Raw genomic sequence first — 13,869 nt, forward strand, 5'->3', positions numbered from 1 at the left:
GAGGACCCTAGTGGCTAGCCCAAGGTCACACCACCAGTGGCAGAGCCCCAGGCCCTGGCTTCAGCAGCCCCGCGGCCCCCGGGCCCCCAGGTGGGGATGCAGAGCCCACTGCTGCACATGCAGAATCTTCCCAGAATCCGTTTTAGGGCTGTAGTATCTTCAGGGACAAGGCCCTCACCTTGCCATGTGCTTTGCCAGCCATGTGTGTGTGTGCGTGTGTGCTTGTGTGTGCACGTGCATGTGGGTGCGTGTGTGCGTGCATGCGTGCGTGTGCATGTGTGTGCACGTATGTGTGTGCATGTGTGTGTGTACAAACAGTAACCTTCAAGTGCAACTATCCCTTCCAATGTTCTATTGCTTTATTCAGTGGTCACGACGTGGGTTTTTCATTGGTTCCAGGCCTGCTGTTTGCTGCTGGTTGTGGTTGTGGAGGGGTGTGTTATACTTTGTGAACATGAATCTCCTGCCACACATCTTTCTAGGTGGCCACTCACAGCTGTGCTACCACTTGCCTCAGATTAATAAGATTTGTTTTGATTAAGGAAAGTAACCTTTCCCAGGACACCGGGACCATGGCTGCTTTTCACATCACAGCACCAACAGACCCTCATGACCACTGCCCCATTATAGGGAAACAGACCAAGGGAAACTAGACACTGACATTCAGAGGCTGGTTTTGTGTAGAAGAAGGTGTTCCCAGAGCACTAATCAAAAAGGTCTGATCCAGAAGATTTCACCCAACTTCATAAACTTCAGAGTGTTGGCTGTTCTGGAAGAAGGATGGTATGCCTATTCTACAACTTGGAAAAGTGTGTCTACTGTCATCAGAAATAAATGTGACAGGCCGGGCATGGTGGATCATGCCTGTAATCCCAGCATTTTGGGAGGCCAAGGTGGGCAGGCAGATCACTTGAGGTCAGGAGTTCGAGACCAGCCTGGCCAACATGGTGAAACCCCATCTCTACTAAAATTACAAAAAATGAGCCAGGCATGGTGGTGCACACCTGTAATCCCAGCTACTCAGGAGGCTGAAGCAGGAGAATCACTTGAACCCAGGAGGCGGAGGTTGCAGTGAGCTGAAATGGCGCCACTGCACTCCAGGCCGAGCAGGAGAGTGAGACGAAGAGGAGGGGAGGGGAGGGGCCGCAGAAAAGACCGCGCTGAGACCAGGTCTTCCTTACTGTCCCGCCTCCACACGCTCCCAACTCACAGGGACAATAGTGGCATCTTCTTCAAGTGGGTATTATGTTAATGAGGTAAAATGGGTTAGTCTGAGTTTTCCGAGAAGTAGATGTGGAGACTGGGTTTCAGATGCAGAGTGGTTATTGGGGCAAACGCCGGAAGCGTTAGGGAGCCAGGGGGGAAGACCGGGGGATCTGCCCTAGGCTGCCATGCCGTCTAAGGTTCCACAGAGCCATGGGGGTGTCCTTGCACCAAAGCCAGCTGTCAGAGCCTTCCTGGGGGAGGAGGTCTGCCTTAATCGCTTCCCAGCCCAGCCTCAAGCAGCGGGGCAGCCCTCGTGAAGCGTGGCCTCGCAGGAAGCCATGAGGCATTTCAGAGCCAGCAGCTGGAGCCCTCGGTCGGCTCTGCTCCCTTGGTTGAACCAAAGAATGTGGCCTTATCTGGAAATAAGGACTTTGCAGGTGTAATTAGTTAAATTCAAATAAGATTGTACTTGATTAAAGTGGGCCCCGCATTCAATATGCCCGTGTCCTTAGAGAAGAGGGGATACACCAGGACACAGAGAGAAGGCCACGGAGATTGGAGCCCTGCAGTGAAGAAACGGGGGTGCCGAGGTATCACTCCAGAAGCTGCGAGACACAGAGGCTCCCCGCAGAGCCTTCAGAGGACACAGCCTCCGCAGCCCCTCCTGAAATCACAGCTCAGTAGGCGTTATCATTAGAATGCTTTAGACAGTACTAACAGTGCGCAATGTCATTACTTAAAAATTATCCAAGCTAAGGGAAGAGATGAGGGTGATGGAGAATTTCTCAGTATTTACACTGGACTTCAGAATGTGCGTTTGTGAAGGTTTAGGGGGAGCAAGAGAGCTTTCAGTTTTCCTTCTTCCTCGTCAGGTCACGATGGGCAGCGGGTGAGGTCTACGGGGAAGGCCAGTTGTGGCTGGGATGGGCAAAGTTCTGCCCTTACCAAGGTGCCCTGTCCGCTCAGGTTGCTGGTCAAGTATTTGCACATCACAAGGCTGGGAACCAAGAACTGAACGCCAGCATGTAAGATGGTAAAGGAGAGGTGGGCCGGGCATGGAAGCACCGTCCCTTCTCCAGCCTTCTCTGATGGGCCCAGGACGGGAGGCAGTGTTGACACAGGGAGGGCCTGGGGTCTCTACTAAGCTGACTGGGAAACCAGTGGCAGGGGTGTGTGTGTGTGTGTTTGATTTTTGATCTGGGGGGAGTTTTTTGTTCTTTTTTTTTTAATTAATTTTTTTTTTTTTTTGAGAAAGAGTCTTACTCTGTCGCCCAGGCTGGAGTGCAGTGGCCTGATCTCGGCTCACTGCAACCTCCACCTACCGGGTTCAAGCAATGTCCTGCCTCAGCCTCCGGAGTAGCTGGAATTACAGGCATGTGCCACCACGCCCAGCTAATTTTTGTATTTTTAGTAGAGATGGAGTTTCGCCATGTTGGCCAGGCTGGTCTCAAACTCTTGAGCTCAGGTGATCTGCCCGCCTCGGCCTCCCAAAGTGCTGGCATTACAGGTGTGAGCCACTGCACTCAGCCTCCAAAGGCAATTTTAATTAAAAGAAATGAGATTGAATGGCTTTATTGTGTCCTGAGCTGGAGAAACACTCTCTTATCCAGAGTTTGTCATAAAAATCCATGTCATAAAATGTCACAGAAATCCATAGGAAAAAAATGAATTGGAAGTCAAAAAAGCTTTAAAAAGCAAGGGAAAAATATAGAATTTAGCATGGGAAATGGAATTGCCCAAGTACGTCACTTAATGCTTGTCTTAATGAGCTCCCAGAAATAAAATTGCTCTGGGGACAGGGTTTCTTGTAAACCAAGAAGCAGCTCTGGATTGGAAAAATCTTCAAAGAAAGGACATCCTTGTTGGATTTCCTACTAAGGAGGCCACAGACAGCCTGGGAATGGAGGGGCAGAGGCAGCACCAGAATGCACAATGAGCCTGAGCCTGGGAACAGGTCACTCCTGCCGGAGAGAAAGCCCTGAGGCCTCTGGAGATGCAATCTGCCTCTTGTTTGTCAGAAATGAAAACTAGGCTGGGCACGGTGGCTCACGCCTGTAATCCCAGCACTTTGGGAGGCTGGGAGTCGGGGTGGGGGGATCATTTGAGGTCAGGAGTTCCAGACCAGCCTGACCAACTTGGTGAAACCCCCAGTCCCTACTAAAAATCCAAAAAAATTAGCCAAGCGTGGTGGCACGAGCCTGTAATCCTAACCACACTGGTGGCTGAGGCAGGAGAATCACTTGAATCTGGGAGGTGAAGGTTGCTTTGAGCTGAGATCACACCACTGCACTCCAGCCTGGGAGACAGAGTGAGACTCCATCAGATAGATAGATAGATAGATAGATAGATAGATAGATAGATAGATAGATAGATAGATAGATAGATAGATAGTGGTACCATCTTTCTGGAGGCCAAGTTGGAAATATGTACCAAAAGTCTTAAAATGCTTATTCCCAGTAATTTCCCTTCTAAGAATGTATCCCAAGGACATAATTAAAGATGTGCAAAAGGGCAGGAGGGAAAGATCTTCACCTGGAGTTATTTATAAGAGCAAAGGGTGGAAACACCCTCAGTGCCCAACACTGGAGGACTGTCAATCAGATTAAAACTCAGATGACAGGGAAAAACTGTTCAATCCAATCAAATCCAGATGACAAGGAAAATAGGTTCTTTTTCTTTTTTTTTTTTTTTTTCCAGAAACAGAATCTCACTCTGTCACCCAGGCCTTGGAGTGCAGTGGCACAATCTTGGTTCACTCACTGCCACCTCCACCTCCTGGGTTCAAACGATTCTCCTGCCACAGTCTCCCAAGTAGCTGGGATTACAGGTGTGCACCACCATACCTGACTAATTTTTACATTTTTAGTAGAGACAGGGTTTCCCCATGTTGGCCAGGCTGGTCTTGAACTCCTGACAAGTGGTCCACCCACCTCGCCCTCCCACAGTGCTGGGATTACAGACATGAGCCACGATGCCCAGCAGGTTCTGATCTTGACTGGACCCCTTTTTAGCTGAGTGACTTTCAGCAAACTTTTCATCTTTCTGATAATTTTGTGTGCATGGAAAAGATGACTTAGCATTGGTCACATGCCCTATTCCAAGGATGGTGTTTGAGCTCCAAAGAGCAGGCCACCTGCCAGAGGACCCGTATTTTGTGGGGACAGGGATGAGAATGGGCAAGAAGAGAGCAGATGTAGGCTGGGAGCCTTGAGAACGGGAGAGGAAAGAGGTTTCAAGACATTTTTCTCTAGATTGTGAACATAATTGCACTTTGGTTCCCCCTAGAACAAATTTAAGAAGGACCTACATTGCTTTTCAAGGCTATTTTAGGAGGTGAACTTGGATCTGACTTTGTTTTTTTTCTTCCTGGGCCTGTGCGGAGGTGGGCCATGGGTGCCCATCTTTATTTGGGTTACAAAAATGTGAAGGGGGTGCAGAGGAACAGCAGGAAGAGAGCAGCCCTCCAAAGCATCCCTCTCTGCCCCACCCCAGCCACAATCCTTGGGCCTGGGGACAGTGCTCATGCCCCCACGTGAATTGCTTCCCCACAGACACTCTGGCAGGAGGCCGGGGAAGTTTGCTTCCTGTTTTCTGGAGGCAGGGCGGGAGGCAGACAGGGGTGACTGGAGGTGCATGTCCATGACAGGTGGCAGCTGCTTTCCATCCCCAGTGCATCCTGCCATGAGAGCACCTACATCCCAGCCCTGCCCCTGCCACCTAAGATCTCTTCTTACAAGAAGCAGTGCCACCTTTAAAATGGTTCAAATGGTCAGGCCGGGTGCAATGGCTCCCACTTGTAATCCCAGTACTTTGGGAGGCTGAGGAGAGCAGATTGCTTGAGCTCAGGAGTTCGAGACCAGGCTGGGCAACACGACGAAACCCCATCTCTACCAAAAATACAAAAACTTAACCAGGTGTGGTGGCGCACACCTGTGGTCCCAGCTACTCTGGAGGCTGAGGTGGGAGGATCACTTAAGCCCGGAGGTGGGAGGCTGCAGCAAGCCAAAATCATGCCACCGCACTCCAGTGTGGGTGACAGAGCAAGACCCCATCTCAAAAAAAAAAAGTTTCAGATGGTCATAGGTGTGAAAGTATATAATGTAAATAAAATGTTTTAAAAAACAATATTTTTAAAAGTTGTAGCATAGAAGTGATGGCACCAAGCTGCCTTAGTTGAAATCAAATCCTGGCTGTGCCAATTAAAAATGGTGAGGCAGGCTGGGCACAGTGGCTCACGCCTGTCATCCCAGCACTTTGGGAGGCTGAGGCTGAAGCTGGAGGATCACTTGAGCCCAGGAGTTTGAGACCAGCCTAGGCAACATAGTGAGACCTCATCTTTACAAAAAAGTTAAAAAAATTAGCTGGGTGTGGTGGCATGTGCCTGTAGTCCCAGCTACTCAGGAGGCTGTGGGGGAGGATCGCTTGGGCTGGGGAGGCAGTAAGCCATGATCACACCACTGCACTCCAGCCTGGGTGACAGAATAAGACCCCATGTCAAAAAAAAAAAGAAAGAAAGGCGAGGCAAGCTCCTCAACCCTCTGGGCTTCGGTGTCATCGCCTGCAGAGGGCTGGCCATGGACACTTCAGGGACTCACAGTGAAGACAGCCCTTGGCCATGTGGCAGGCACATGGCAAACGCTGCTAACCGGGGCCATAGTGATTCACTTTCACAGCAGGGCTGGGAGCTGTGGCTGCACGTGCACGTGAACATATGTGGGTAAATGCTCCTGTCTCTCAGTGTTCCCAGCCCTTCTGCACAGAAGGTCGGGTGAATCAAAGGGAGAATAATCGGTGATCATAATGATAGGAAATGATCGAGTTTGGGGATTGTCTCCTCCTCCTCGGGCTCGGCTGAGGATAAAGCAGTGCAGTCAGGGTCTGCTCAAGCTGCTGCTATAACAGGCTGGGGACTTAAACAACAGAAGTGCGTTTCTCGCAGCTGTGGAAGCTGGAAGCCTGAGATCAAGGGGTTGGCAGGGTTGGTTCCTTCTGATGCCTCTCTTCTTGGCTTGTCATTTCCTCCCTGCCTCACATGGTTGTCTTTCTGTGCCTGCATCCTAATGTTTTTTTTTTACTTTTGAGACAGGGTCTCGCCCAGTCACGTAGGCTGGAGTGCAGTGGCGCAATCTCCGCTCGCTGCAGCCCCCACCTCCCGAGTTCAAGCAATTCTCCCACCTCAGCCTCCCAAGTAGCTGGGATTACAGGTGTGTGCCACCACGCTTGGCTAATTTTTGTATTTTTAATAGAGACGGGGTTTCACCATGTTGGCCAGGCTGGTCTTGAACCCTTGACCTCAGGTGATCCACCCATATTGGCCTCCCAAAGTGCTGGGATTACAGGCATGAGCCACTGCACCTGGCCCTAATCTTCTCTTCTTATAAAGGCACAGTCACATGGGGTTAGAGCCCACCCAGTTACCTCATTTAACTTTAGTCACCTCTGTAAAGACCCTGGCTCCAAACCCAGTCACATTCTGAGGTACTGCTGGTTAGGACTTCAAGATGTGAAGTCACATTCTGAGGCAGGGACACAACTCAGCCAGGACAAGAGCCACTTCCCCAACCATAAAAGTGTCACCCAGGGCAGTGGGGTTTTCTACCTGACCCAACACAGCCAATTTCAGCTGGAATGGAATTAAAGTGTTGTAATTCACGTGAAAAGTCATGGAAAACGGCACTGCAGTAAGGCATTGGCTATGGAAACATCACAAGATTGAATAAAGACCTGCTTTGCATCAATGCACATCATGGCACGTTCTCATTGTGGGAAAATGTGGTTTAATGAGGGAGACACGGGGAGGGGCAGAAGACCTCAGGGAGATTCCAAAGAGGATTCCCAAGCAGGTGCATTCACGGGCATTGGTGAAAGGCAGCAGGGGCTTGTCATCCCGCTTCTGAAAAATGGCCAACTCTCCACTGATGTCTGTGTTCCCCCATGGGGGAGAGTGGGGGTGGAGAGGGCAGGACCACCAAACCAGCCTGCCGGGGAAGGTGGGAGACAAGGGCAGGAGTGCAGCCTGGGCCTGCTTCCTGAGGCCAAGAGATGCCACCCCTGCAATCCCAGCACTTTGGGAGGTCGAAGTGGGCAGATCACCTGAGGCCAGGAGTTTGAGATCAGCCTGGGCAACACAGTGAGATCCTGTCCCTACTAAAAAAATTTTTAAAAACTGAGAGAGAGACAGATGTCTGCCGGCCAGCCTCACACAGCGGGCCAGGCCGGAGAAAGCAATGGAGGAACAGAAAGGCCCTGAGCCCCTATGAAGGGGCCCATCCCTGACCTCTGCTCTCCTAGTCTTCATCAGCCTGGAGGTTATGTCCATTTTGCAGTTAAGGAGATTGAGGCACAGGCAGGTGACAACACATGCCCAGTGTCCCTGAGCGCGGGTACTAGAGCCGGAATTGGAAGCCAGCTCTCCGACTCCAGGGCCCCCAGTTCGCTAATGAGTCTCTGCTGCCCTCAGCACAGGAGAGTGTAGAACCATCAGGAACTGGGATTGGAGGAGGGGAGAGCAAGGGAGGCTGTCTGCCTCCAGCCATGTGTGCACTCAGGTGACTCACACCTGAGTGTTTGCAACTCCGGGTACCATAAACCCAGTGGGGCACCCTCTGTGTGACTCATGCCCCCTCCTGCCCAAGTTCTCCCAGGGCCACCCCTGCCCTGGAGGAGTGCCCAACACAGCAGCTGTCATGGCCGATCTCCTGGGAAACCCACCTGGCAGAGCCCAGCCCAGGGAGCCCCACGGGATGCTCTGGTTCTCCTCAACACTCTCTCTGGCCCATCAGGTTCAAGGACAGCTCTAAGTCTTACCCGGGAGAAGAAACTGGGGCACCTCCTGTTTCCTCCGCTCTGCCTCTCAGCAGGGTTTGCTGAAAGGAGAGCTGTGGCTGCAAGTCCTGCACCTGTTTTGTAAGCGTCACCTGTGCTTCCTGGGGATGGAGTCCTGCCCTGGCCCGCTGTTCCCAAGGAAGGCTGGCAAGCTCAGCCCCCCAGCCAGGACAAGTTGTGGGAAAACCCTGGGAACATAAGGCCACCCAGCTGAGGGAGGAATCTCTGCGTGTCCCCAGAGCACAGCTCAGTCCCCAGCCCATCACAAGCTGGCCCCACGGGCAGAGCACCCTCCCACAGCCCCACTGCCCCTGCTGTCACGTTCCTGCAGCCCTGCAGCCCACCCAAGACTGCCAGGGGACCCTCCTTTCCTCCCAGCCCCCCAATTTTTAATTAAAAAAAATGATTTCCCAAACTGGTACCAATAAGCAGTGAATTCCTGTTGACGAGTTTGGAAGGGACTTTTCCAGTTCATAGATTCCACGGTTTTAAAAAGATCACTGCTGTCTATAGTTTTCCAGTCCTGGCCCCGTGGAAGGTCACACGCAGCTGAAAATAATTTTCTGGATCAGGAAACAGGCCAGACTGACGCGTGCCCAGGCGGTTCCCTTGCTGGCCTTGGAAGACATCTGGCGGACACCTGGCTGCAAAGGCTTGACTTGGAGTCCAGCTGGGGTTCAACTAGGCTCGCTGGAGGGCAGGGGACCCTGGAAAGAAAACAGGGGCGCAGCTTGCCCTGTGGACCCGGGCTGCCCAGCGCGATGACACGGGACCGCACGGCCCGCAGGACCCCAGACGCCCGCTAGGGGCGCGCGCGAGCCAGGGGAGCCACGAGGGCCCTGCGGGGAGCGAGCCCGGCAGCCCCGCCCAGGACGCCATGAGTTCTCCTGCTCTTACTCCCCTCCCTTTTTTTCTATCTTTTGTTTTTCTTCTTTTCTTTTCTTTTCTTTTCTCTCTCTTCTCCTTTTTTTCCCTTTCCTTTCCTTTTCTCCTTTTCTTTTAAACAAAAAGCATAGTCACATGTACAGCACAGAACAGCCAAAGAACATCTAATGCCTAGCACGTTATACTGAAAAAAACTATTCATTGGCGTCATTAATTGTAAATAAATGTGACATACACTTCATCAGCCAATCCTCTATTGTTAGACATGAAGCTTGTTACCAATTTCCCCCTATTTCTTGTCACCTTCTTTTATTATACAAGTACATTGTAGAAAACACAGGGGAAAAAAAGGCCGGGCGCGGTGGCTCACACTTGTAATCCCAGTACTTTGGGAGCCAAGGCGGGCAGATCACGAGGTCAGGAGATCGAGACCAGACTGGCCAACATGGTGAAACCTCGTCTCTACTAAAAACACAAAAATTACCTGGGCATGGTGGCATGTGCCATGTAGCCTGTAATCCCAGCTACGCGGGAGGCTGAGGCAGGAGAATCGTTTGAACCCTGGAAGCCGAGGTTGCAGTGAGCCGAGATTGCGCCGTTGCACTCCAGTGCAGACAGAGCGAAACTCGGTCTCAAAAAACAAAACAAAACAAAAAGAATAAAAAGCAAATACAGGTAAACAAACCGTCTTAATTCCAACTATTCAGATAACCTTTAACATACATTTTGGCATTAATTTATACTTAAGTACATAGATGATAGACAGATAGATGCTTGTATTAAAAAAAAAAAAAAAAGGGCTTGCTGGGCGCGGTGGCTACACCTGTAATCCCAGCACTCTGGGAGGCCGAAGTGGGCAGATCACTTGAGTTCAGGAGTTCGAGACCAACCTAGCCAATATGATGAAACCCCGTCTCTACTAAAAATACAAAAATTAGCTGGGTCTGGTGGTGCACGCCTGTAGTCCCATCTACTCAGGAGGCTGAGGTGAGAGAATCGCTGGAACCCAGGAGGCAGAATTCGCAGTGAGCCAAGACTGTGACACTGCACTGCAGCCTGGGCAACAGAGGGAGACTCTGTTTCAAAAATAATAATAATTATTAATTAATTAATTAAAATGGCCTCATACTCTTTTGTAAATGGCTTTATCAATTTAAAAATTACTTTTTTTAGAAAATGACTACACATTTTTTATAAGCTCTGAAGGGCAGGGGTTTCATCTGTTTGTTTACATTTTTATTAATTACTTTTTTTTTTTTTTGAGACAGAGTCTCACTCTGTCACCCTGGCTGGAGTGCAGTGGCACTATCTCGGCTCACTGCAACCTCCGCCTCCCGGGTTCGTGCAATTCTCCTGCCTCAGCCTCCCAAGTAGCTGGGATTATAGGCGCCTGCCACCATGCCCGGCTAACTTCCGTCTTTTTAGTAGAGACAGGGTTTCACCTTCTTGGCCAGGCTGGTTTCCAACTCCTGACCTCAAGCGATCCGCCCTCCTTGGACTCCCAAAGTGCTGGGATTACAGGTGTGAGCCACCATGCCTGGCCTGTTTTGTTTATTGCTATTTATAAATAACGCTCTGATGTGCACTTCCAAAATACAAATGTTTAGAAATAGAATATTTGGGTCAAGGAGATCCCTAGGCTCTGTGTAGCTGTTGCCAGATCCCTCACGCATGTTTGCATCTCCCCGACACACCAGCATTGATGCAAGTTTCTGCTTACTCCAGTACTTTAGCCAGAACTTTAGCCAGAACTGGGTATTAACTTTAACAGCTGGATCAGGAAAAGATGCTCCCAACTGCAGTTTCCATTACACACATCTGATTACAGCAAGGGCAGTGTTTTCCCCATGGGTGTGGTCATAGGAAGTCTTCTTTGGTGAATTACTGCACAGGCCTGTGGCCCATGTATAAGTTATGACACGCTTCATAACAGCAGTCTGCCCCCGCAAGTTTAGGAACTTATGCACAAAAGGCCCCTGTTTTCTTGAGTATTTTTGCATGTATATTCATAAGCCAGTCTGTAGTCATTTTGCAGGGAAGGAGTCTCTTTTGATCAGGCTAATTTTTTTGTATTTTTAGTAGAGATGGGGTTTCACCATGTTGGCCAGGTTGGTCTCAAACTCCTGGACTCAAATGATCCACCCACCTCGGCCTCCCAAAGTGCTGGGATTATAAGCGTGAGCCACCTCGCCTGGTCAAGAATGTATATTCTACCTCACACCATATGTGAAAATTAACTTGAAATGGGTCAAAGGTCTAGATGTAAATTTAAAACTCTTAGAAGGAAACATAGGTATAAATCTTCATGACCTTGGGTCAGGCAATGGTTTCTTAAGTATGAAACCACAAGCACAAGCCACAAAAGGAACAAATAGATAAATTGGACTTCATCAAAACTTAAAACTTTTTTGCATCAAATGACTCCATCAAGAGAGTATTTCTGTGCAGCTGCTGAGGCGGAAAGAAAAAGAAAGTAAAAAGGCCAGGTGCGGTGGCTCACGCCTGTAATCCTTGGGAGGCCGAGGCGGGCAGATTGCTTGAGCTCAGGGATTTGAGACCAGCCTTGGTAACATGGTGAAACCCCATATCTACAAATAATACAAAAATTAACCAGGCGTGGTAATGTGTGCTTGTAGTCTTAACTACTCGGGAGGCTGAGGTGGATCACCTAAGCCCTGGAAGCAGAGGTTGCAGTGAGCCAAGATTACTCCATTGCATTTCAGCCTGGATGACAGAGGGGAGACCCTGTCTCAAAAAAAAAAAATTATATATATATGCCAGCACTCCTCAAAACTGTCAAGATCATAAAAACAAAAGAAGTCTGAAAAACTGTCACAGCCAAGAGGAACTCAAGGAAACATGACAACTGAATGTCATGTATCCTGGATGGGCTCCTGAATATAAAAAGAATATTAGGAAAAAACTAAGGAAATAGCAATAAAATATAAGCTTTAGTTAACAATAATGCATTTGAATAGTGGTTTATTAATAGTAACAAATGTACCTTATTCACATAAAATGTTAGTGATAGAGTTAACAGTGTGGCGTATATGGCAGCTCTCTGTACTCTATTTGCAACTGTTCTGTAAATCTCAAACTGTTCTAAAATAAAATGTTATTTTAAAAAGATAAAAACAGTGGCTGTCCCCGTTCCATCAGTTTGGTGAGTCAGTGTCCCTGTAGGTTGTAGAATGAAAATACCCAACACTGAAATTCAAACGCAACACAGATGATTGTGGAGGTGGTTCAAAAGACAGTGATTTGAATATCAAAGTTTCTAGAGACGCACTGGAGAAAACCGATCAAGTACTTTTGCAAAAATGACCCTCTTTCTTGACAAGGCCAAACACGCTGGGTAGGAGTTCACATGGAGCTGTCCAGCCTCCTGGCTGCTGAAACCCTGATCAATACTTGATGGATTCTTTGTTCTAGAATGGGCAGGTGGCACCAGGAAGATGATGGGTCTTCACCCCTGAAGCTGCACCAGAGCTCAGCCTATGACAACCTATGAACACCCTGTGCTCTTCCTAGGAAGGATCAGGAGAAACACCAGGACCCCAAACCCCCAGAGCTAAAAGATGGCACCAGCCTCTAAGTAGAAACCCATGGAATGAAGACCAAAGTCACTGATACCTCTGGCTCTCCCCAGGGAATTCCATGGTTACAGGTGTGCACCCCACACCTGATCCCACCAGAGGCTGGAACAGGAAAGGGGCGGGATGGGGGCTAGGGGAAGTAGGCAGGTAGGGCAGGGCAGTCCATCTTTTGCAAATAGCAGTGGATCTCTCTCCAGGAGGCAGAGAACTAGCTCTGGGGCAGCCTCTTTCTGTGCTTTGGGAGATCCACTTTGAGGGTTACAAACCCTCAAAGCTGCTCCTACAAGTCTTCTTGGGCAAACTGGGACTTTGGCATGGCTGGCAGTGTTACCAAAACACCAGGAATTTGGTCTAGGTCCTAGTGCTTGCCACGCCCATCACTGAAACCACAATTATTGCCATGGAAGAAGGCTTTAATTGGGTGCTGCAGCCAAGGAGATGGGGGACACGTCTCAAATCCATCCTGACTGACTACAATTAGGGGTTGGTACAGCAGAAACGTAACCACATGCAGGAAAGCAGGAATTAGGGAGGGGTAAGGAAGAGGAGTCAGTTAACAGGGAGCAGGTGGCCAGTTAGGCAGTCATCAGAGGTGAGGGGTTTGGCTTCTCATTGTCCAAATGCAGTGACTGGTGAGTTTCAGCTCCTTGATACTATCTGGGAGGCCAGCTGCTTGGTCTCCTGAGAAAGGAGCTCAGAAAAGACAAACATAACTTTCTCAAATTTCAAGACTGGGAGGCGCAATTTCTATGTTTACTCAAAATAAACTATAAACGTCAGTCTTGATTTGTTTTGTTTTGTTTTGAGACAGTTTCACTCTGTTGCCCAGCCTAGGGTGCAGTGACACCGTCTTGGCTCGCTGCAACCTGGGTTCAGGTGATTCTCATGCCTCAGCCTCCCACGTAGCTGGGATTACAGGCGCGCACCACCACACCTGGCTAATTTTTTTTATTTTTTGCATTTTTAGTAGAGACGGGGTTTCGCCATGTTGGCCAGGCTGGTCTCAAACTCCTGGCCTCAAGCCCACCTTAGCCTCCCAAAATGCTGGGATTACAGGTGTGAGCCATTGCACCTGGCCTATAAACATCAGTTCTATGGGACAATTGGGTGGGTTTTGGCAGGGGCCTTCCAGGTTCTGGGGTGTAATTGACGGGGACTTGGCTTTGTCACCACAGAAAGTGAGAGTCGATAGCTTCAGCTGTGCATGAATTGAGACCATCTTGACCTTGAACTGAGGCTTGTTCTGGAAGATCATTTGAATGTTTTTCCTGGGCGGGTGAGGCAGGGAACCACGCATCCACCAGTACAAAAGACAATCACGAACTAACAAGAACAGTGCAGACCTGTAAATACTGAT

The sequence above is a fragment of the Gorilla gorilla genome, chromosome 11, assembly GCF_029281585.2.
Source record: "Gorilla gorilla gorilla isolate KB3781 chromosome 11, NHGRI_mGorGor1-v2.1_pri, whole genome shotgun sequence".
NCBI classification, from domain to species: domain Eukaryota; kingdom Metazoa; phylum Chordata; class Mammalia; order Primates; family Hominidae; genus Gorilla; species Gorilla gorilla.